The sequence below is a fragment of the Ovis canadensis genome, chromosome 18, assembly GCF_042477335.2.
Source record: "Ovis canadensis isolate MfBH-ARS-UI-01 breed Bighorn chromosome 18, ARS-UI_OviCan_v2, whole genome shotgun sequence".
NCBI lineage: Eukaryota > Metazoa > Chordata > Mammalia > Artiodactyla > Bovidae > Ovis > Ovis canadensis.
Window position 1 is genome coordinate 40,849,717 of NC_091262.1, and position 8,071 is coordinate 40,857,787.

Here is an 8,071-nt window from a genome sequence, read left to right on the forward strand (position 1 = left end):
CCTGACTATTCACTGGAAGGACTGATACTGAAACTGAAACTCCAATACTTTGGGCATCTGATACGAAGAACTGACTCGTTTGAAAAGACCCTGATGCTGGGAATGACTGAAGGCAGGAGGAGAAGGGGATGACAGAGGATGAGATGGCTGGATGGCATCACCAACTCAATGGACATGAGTTTGAGTAAACTCTGGGAGTTGGTGATGGACAAGGAGGCCTGGTGTGCTGCAGTCCATGGGTTGCAGAGTCAGACACGACTGAGCTGCTGAACTGAACTGAACTGAATGGAGAAACAGACATAGGGAATAGACCTATGGACATGGGGAGAGGGGATGAGAGGATGAGATGTGTGTGGCTGAGCGACGGAACTGAACTGAACTGAATGGAGAAAGAGACGTAGCGAATAGAGTTACGACATGGGGAAAGGAAATGAGAGGGTGAGATATATGGAAAGTGTAACATGGAAACTTACACTACCATATGTAAAATAGATTGCCAAGGGGAATTTGCTCTATGGCTCAGGAAACTCAAACAGGGCCTAGAGAGGTGGGATGGGGAGGGAGATGGGAGGGAGGTTCAAAAGGGAGGGGATATATGTATACCTATGGCTGATTCACACTGAGATTTGACAGAAAGCAACAAACTTCTGTAAAGCAATTATCCATCAATTAAAAAATAAATAAATTTTTTAAAAAGAGGCTCTTTAGTTGCTCTTTGCTTTCTGCCATAAAGATGGTGTCATCTGCCTGTCTGAGGTTATTATAAATAATTTAGAGATGATTTAAAGTACACAGGAAGGTGTGTGTAGGCTTTATGCAAATACTACACCATTTTATGAAAGGGATTTGAGCATCCATGAATTTTCCAGAAGATTTCACGTTGCTTCATCCTTGTCATCTTTTATTGTTAACAATTTGGATGTATGCTCCATGAGAGCAAGATTTTCGAATGGTCATCACTCACTTAAAAGAGTGCCCAGCACTACAGAACAACTATCCACTGAATTAATGACATCCCCAACTATTTCCTAGTAAGGGAAGCTGGAGCCTTTTGCATGGTTCTATAGCCTTTTATTGGAGAAGGCAATGGCAATCCACTCCAGTACTCTTGCCTGGAGAATCCCAGGGACAGCGGAGCCTGGTGGGCTGCCGTCTATGGGATCACACAGAGTTGAATACAACTGACGTGACTTAGCAGCATAGCCTCTTATTGGGCTTCCCCGGTGGCTCAGAGAGTAAAGAATTTGTCTGCAATGTAGGATATCTGGGTTCCATTCCTGGCTTGGGAAAATCCCTTGGAGAAGGGAATGGCTACCACTCCAGTATTCTTGCCTGGAGAATTCCATGAACAGAAGAGCCTGCTGGGCTACAGTCCATGGGGTTGCAAAGAGCTGGACATGACTGAGCCACTAACACAAAGCCTCTTATTAGAGGAAAGGTCAAGACATATTTTACAGTCTAAAATGTTATAATGATATGCTCTAGGATGTTTGAATTTTCATACAACTATTTCCGTATTAAAAAAAATTATGTGAACAAATGTACCCATTGCTTTTCTTTTTAAAATATTTATTTATTTGGCTGTGCCAAGTCTTAGTTAGTTTCGGCATATGGGATCTAGTTCTCTGACCAGGGATCAGTCTTGAGTCCCCTGCATTAAGAGTGCAGAGTCTTAGCCACTGAACCACCAGGGAAGTTCTGCCCATTGTTTTTCGTTTGCTACTCTGAATTTCTTATCTGAGTCAGAAAGATCTCTCTCCTGGTTTTCATCATCTTGTTACTTATTTTAAATCATTTTTTTCAGTATGAATTTTATTAATCCAAACTAAATCATGACCTGAATAACTATGATGGTGTGATCACTCACCTAGAGCCAGATATCCTGGAATGTGAAGTCAAATTGGCCTGAGGAAGCATTACTTAGAACAAAGTTAGTGGAGGTGATGGAATTGCAGTTGAATTGTTTCAAATCTTAAAAGATGATGCTATTAAAGTGCTGCACTCAATATGCCAGCAAATTTGGAAAACTCACAGTGGCCACAGAACTGGAAAAGGTCAGTTTTCATTTCAGTCCCAAAGAAGGGCAATGTCAAAAAATGTTTATCACACAATTGCACTCATTGCACATACTAGTAAGGTAATGCTCAAAATCCTTCTAGTGAGGCTTCCTGAAGGAAATCAACCCTGATTATTCACTGAAAGGACTGATGCTGAAGCTGAAACTCCAACACTTTGGCTACCTGATACGAAGGCTGATTCACCGGAAACGACACTGATACTGGGAAAGATTGAGGGCAGGAGGAGAAGGGGGTGGCAGGGGATGAAATGGTCAGATGGCATCACTGACTCAATGGACAGGAGTTTGAACAAACTCAGATAGCCAGTGAAGGACAGGGAAGCCGGCTTGCTGCAGTCCATGGGGATTTACATCCTTTCAGCCAGGCCTCCCCTCGGTGCTCATTTCTAACTTCCTTCCTAACAGCAGACATTTGAATTGTTTCCAGTCATTTGCTTTAACAAATAGTGCTCCAGGGCATAACTTTGTATACTCATCAGTCTACAAATCTGCCAGAAGTAGGGCTGCTGAACCCAAGGTTAAATGTATTTGCATCTTGATAAACATTGCTAAATAGTCCTCCATGGGTCATATTCCATTTTTCATTCTCATCAGAATAACTTTGGAGTTGAGACTTAGAATGGGGGGTGGGGTATAGAGATGATCCAGATTTTATAAGCCTATAACACTTCTCTTTTTCAGCTTCCTCTCATGTATTGAATACCAGCCTTTTCAACCCTTCCATCTTCTTATCTATCACCTCCTCACCTCCCCTTTGGGGATCAGTAAATATCTTTTTACTTCAGAGAAAAGTCAAGCCTTTCAGTAAAAACGTTATTAAAGCATCTTGACTTCCTCCTTATCTTCCACTCTCAGTCTTGTACTCTGTTCACATCACTGGGGAAGTGGCCGTCTTTCACTTGTCTAGGTCCAGTGCTCTGGGTGCTCTAGGTCAAATCCCTCCATAATTCCTCAGGGACCTCGATCTGTCAACCAATCTAATGTTGTCGGTATTGTGGGTCAGGCTCAGTCTATCAATAACCAGTGCTGCGGCTGGACCAGCCCTTGTGGGTCTTAAGATTACAAGATGCCCTTCAATAACCATCAAGAAACGTTGGCGGCAGGTGGGGGGTGGGGGGGGGGTAGTTTAACACTTACAGGACCTGGAAATTACACGGCAAACCTGAGGCCACACCGCACGGTCTTAGGTAGAGAGAACAAGGGCCTGGAGTTCTAGCTTTATTGGGGTTGAGCACGGGGGTCTAGGGTTTTTTGGGGGGTGGAGCCTAGGATTTTGAGGGTTCACTCATTATTGGTGAATTTAACAGGAATTTAAGGCACAGGAAGAGAAAAAGCAAGGGGCCCAAGTGGTTAATCATTGAAGTCAACCATAATCTCTAAAACAAAGGGGCCTCAGTGTGGAGGTGGGGGGTGGGGATGGGAGGAGCCCAGCTTTTTATCTAGTTGTGTGGCTGGCAGTGTGTTTATTGAAGACAGTCATCTCCAAAATGCATGCTTTGGCAAGCAAAGCTTAAGTCAATCATTTGAATTAGACACACACACACACAAAGCAAAACCCAGCTGTCAAGGCTACACTACACTCCCTTCTCCTTCTCCTGTCGCCTCCTGGCTCCCTGACTGCCTGCTCTCATTTTTGTTTGTCTCACCATGACAAAACTGCTCACAAATATATCAGTGAATCCCTCAGTGCTAGGCATAACTGACTGTCAACACTTCAGCTTGCCTAACACTTCTCAGCATTTGACCTTGTCTGCATTCTTGAAATTCTCCCTTGACCCAGGGGACCACTCACCTATTTGCAGGACTGGTTTTCTGTTTCCTCCCGGGGCTTCCCTTCTTCCTCCTGTACCTTAAGTATTGCAGTTTTTTAGAGTTGTGTCCTGGGTCATTTTATCTCACTCTGGATATTTCCCTGCCTGATACCAACCATCCCTTCTTTTGGCTTACGACTTCCAGATCTATCCTGTCCGGGCCATGTTGTTGTTCTGAATCTATAGTCAGCTGTGCACTAGACTTCGCTGTTCGGCTGTCACACAAGCTCCTCAAACTCTACGTGTACAAAATAGAATTTGTTATGCCCGAAGTCCGAGTCCCCAAAACTGAGAGAATAAGACGTCCACAGCAATGCAGAAGCATAAAGGGGTTTTATTGCTAGCTTGAGCTAGGGCTCCCATCTCATCCAGCGCAGTGGAGCCCCGAGCTCTGGATTACAGCAGTATTTATACATTGGACCCTATTCTGTTGCAATAGCAGAGCTGGCAGTGATTGGTTAGTTCATACGTGCAGGGACTTTTGAATTTCCACCTTGTTCCTGATTGGCTTTGGTTTGGCGCCCGCGGGACTTTTCCTAGGGGTGTGGTTTCCAGGAACTGTGACTCAGACTCTTCCCAAGAAATCGAGACCTGGGCCTAGTGTAATGTTAGAGCCTGTCATGGCTTCAGTCAGGTCCCCTAACATTCCTCCCTGTCTTTTAGTTATATGGAGGAATCTTCCTCTTTATCCTGGGGCAGGGCCTGATACTGTTGCCTCAGTACTAGCAGTTGAACTGTATTGATGCGTTCCAAAGGCTCTTTTCCCGGAACCTTACAAAATGGAGTTTTCCTGTTAACAAAATGGAGTAGCTTAGATTCTTCAGAATTCATCATTGTTCTCTGACAATTTCATTCTGCTCCTGTTTTTGCTATATCCCTGAATAGTCCCACCAATCACCCACTCTAAAAATACTGACTCTCAGCCTATTTCTTAACCCAATATTTAGTTCCTTACCAAGTACAACCGTTTGGTCTTCCTAAAATATTTCTCAAGTCTCTTTCCTCTTCTGCTCCCAGTGCCCCTGCCTCAGTTCAGACTGCCTTAATTACTGACAGCCGCTTGCCTGATGCCTGATCTTTCCTTCTTTGGTCTTGAACAAAAATACCCCACTGTTACTGAACCAGGTAACTGAATCACGTTCGTTTGTACAGCAAGTCAGTGCTGAGACCTTGAGGTCTGCAGCAGAGAAAGGGGCTACAGGGGTACAGGCAGCCAAGCAAGGAAACAAGAGAACAAATCTCAAATTGGCCTCCTTGAAGGAGACGCTTAGGATATTTATGAGGTAAAGAAGCAGTGTGGGAGACTTTCTGGTGGTCCAGTGGCTAAGACTCCATGCTCCCAGTGCAGAGGACCTGGGTGCAATTCCTGGTTGGGGATCTAGATCCCAAGTGCCACACCTAAGACCCAGTGCAGCCAAATAAATAAATTTCAAAAAGAGAAGCAGGGTGGTTTGAAGCTTCAGGAAAGGTTATGGAAGGGTTAGAAAAAGGTTAAGTAATTGGAGCTGTGCACAGAGGTATCTGAGTTACATGGTTCTTCACGGGATGCACATTGAGAAAATGATGGGCTGCATTATCATGATCTCAGGATGGAGATTTTGCCCCTTGACAATGAAAGGGCACCCATTGGACACTTGTGCAGGCCCAGTTGAATGGTTAGTGGTCTCAACTGGTTTGAGCTGGGCAAAACTAGCCCCGTATCCTGAACAACAATTTAAACAACTATTACTACACTGACCCCTGGTCAGAAGTGTGTCTACAGGGGGCAATTAGAGGAGTTGTGTGATATATTTTCTAGGCTGTGAAGCCAGGAGGGTATGCAGTTTGCAGGAACAATTAAAATACACTTGGTCAGTGAAAGCAAGTTATAGGTTATTATTCGTTAATATACAGATTCTAGTTCAAGGAATCTAATTAATGACTGCCCCCTATTTGACTTCACTGGGTTGGGCTTCGAAATGAAAATTTGCTCATGGCATTCTGCTGCTTAAAATTCTTCCTTAGTTCTCTGTTGCTCTGAGATAAACTCCAGAATGCCTGAGCGAGGCATGGCCTTCCTGCGGCTCCCACTGTCACACAGATTGAGCTCCTTCCAACAAAGGTGATGTGCTTCCTTGTATCTCACCTGCTGCCTGCTCTACCATCAGCTCCTTTGACCCTCTCTTTCCTCCCCTGTACCAGCTTGTTACAACTGCTCAAACTTTCAGACCAGCTCTCGAGTGGACTTCCTGAAGCAATTCCTGGGCCACCACACAGGTGTGGTGCTAGCCTGTCCCTGCTTTTCCTTCCCCAGTTCTCTCACAGCATCCTCTGCTGGGATTCTTCTCATAGCGTTGCTGGGTGTTAATACATCTGTCTCCACCACCAGATTGTATTTTCTTTTTTTTTTTTTTTTTTGAATGTCCACTTAGGAACAGGCCCTGAGCTGGGTATTTATTACACATTATGCCATTCAATCACACAGCAGTCTTTTTTTGTGTTTTGTTTTGGGTGCATAGTGGGGTAGGTAGGATCTTAGTTCCCCAGCCAGGGATCAAACCCCACCTGCATTGGATCTTCCAACTCCCTGCACTGGAGGCACAGCCTTCATCACTGCACTGTCAGGGAAGTCTGGATTGTATGTTTTCTGAAGGGAAAGACCGTCTTCTTGCATCCCCAGAATCTAACTGGGACGTGTCATGCAGTGAGAGCAATCCAGCTGATACGAAGTGAAAGGACTAGGAGCAGCTGGGTGCTGCTGTCAGCACAGAGGAACAGGCTGTAGTCATTTAGTGGTGCAAGACAGAGACTGCATTTGCAGTTTTTCCAAGGCTTCTTTTCATGTATTTATCACGAGTGTTACATTATCCATTAACTGTTCTGATAGGAGATGTCTTCACAGATGGGAAATCTGCTTGTTTTTTTCATGGGTATTTATACAGGGAATTTGTAGTCTTGGTCAGTTCCCAGACTGGCTGAAGTCTGATGTCAGCACTGATGTGATCCAAAGGGTTTTAGAAAGCAAATTTGTACGTGTTAGGGTCCACAAGGGGCTCAGAGCATATTATTTAAAAATGGTCCATTGTGGTGGCCTGACAAACAAGGGATGAAGTCACAGTGGCCACATTGCCCTGGTGGCATCCTGTTTTTCCTTAAGGTGATGTCCCGCTTTTCCCTACTGGTGCCAGTTTCTCAAGACTATGTGACCACCCGCCTATGGGACTCCCTCCGACTATGTGACACCAGACCCCAGCTTCGGGCTAAAGGTAAACTAAGGCCCCCTCCCTTTGGGGCACAATTTCCCATCGATAGGGTATAAGAAGTGTTGGCTGTGAAGGGAGATCACTGGTTTCTCTCTAATGCCAGTTACTTTCTCTCTTCCTATAATCTTTCTCTGCCTGAAAGGCCAGCTCACTCTCTTTTTCTCTATGTTTGCCTTCCAGTAACCACATTGGAACAGAAACTGGAGGAGGATCAAAAAGTCCTAAAGAAACTGGACTTGCCCACTTGTTCCAGGAGCTCCCAGGCCCTGGGGATTCCTCAAAACCGCTTTCTGCAGGCCAGTCTACATCAGGCTCTCTGCTGATGCCTGGGGATGAAGCCTCATCCAAAGGCCATGTCACAGCACAGCTTTGAAAGCGATTGAACTGAACACTCACAGTACAGATACACCAAGGATACAAAAGGGGAAGTGATTGGTGCCTACTGCTGCTGCTCTAGGTCACCCCACCAGCGATTGTGGGGGAGCCAGAGGAACTGACAGTGACGGACTGCCCAGTGACAAGAGGCTGGAAGAGCTTAAGGCAGGGGACCCAGGGGACCAGATCTTTAGCAACAGAGTTATGCACAGGGGACGAGAGTTTTTCTACAGCAATGGGAACTTCCTGTATAGAATCTGAGCCAGAGACGTGCCACGTGACACACAGCCGGGCAAGTATATTTGGTCTGCCTGAGTTTCTGTGTATGGATTATCCACCTTGGAAGCGAGAGAAATGAAGAGCATGGAATGTGGGATGAAAGGTTTGAATCTGACAAAGGGCAGAGGACTCCACAGGGCAGAAGTGCCTGGGAGTGGGGCAGTGACCGGCCAGGTAGAGTCCAGCCTCCTGGAGCACAGCCCCTGCTCTGATCCACCTGCATCTTCAGGACTCACCCTTCTTACATGCGCTCTTTGACTTGCTCTCTGTTACTTTTGTTACTATAA

The 8,071-nt window shown here is 45.4% G+C and overlaps 1 pseudogene; it reads left to right on the forward strand.

The window, feature by feature from the left end:
* Positions 1-417: 417 nt before the first annotated feature.
* On the forward strand, positions 418-7,766 carry LOC138423771 (neugrin-like; annotated as a pseudogene).
* Positions 7,767-8,071: the final 305 nt, after the last annotated feature.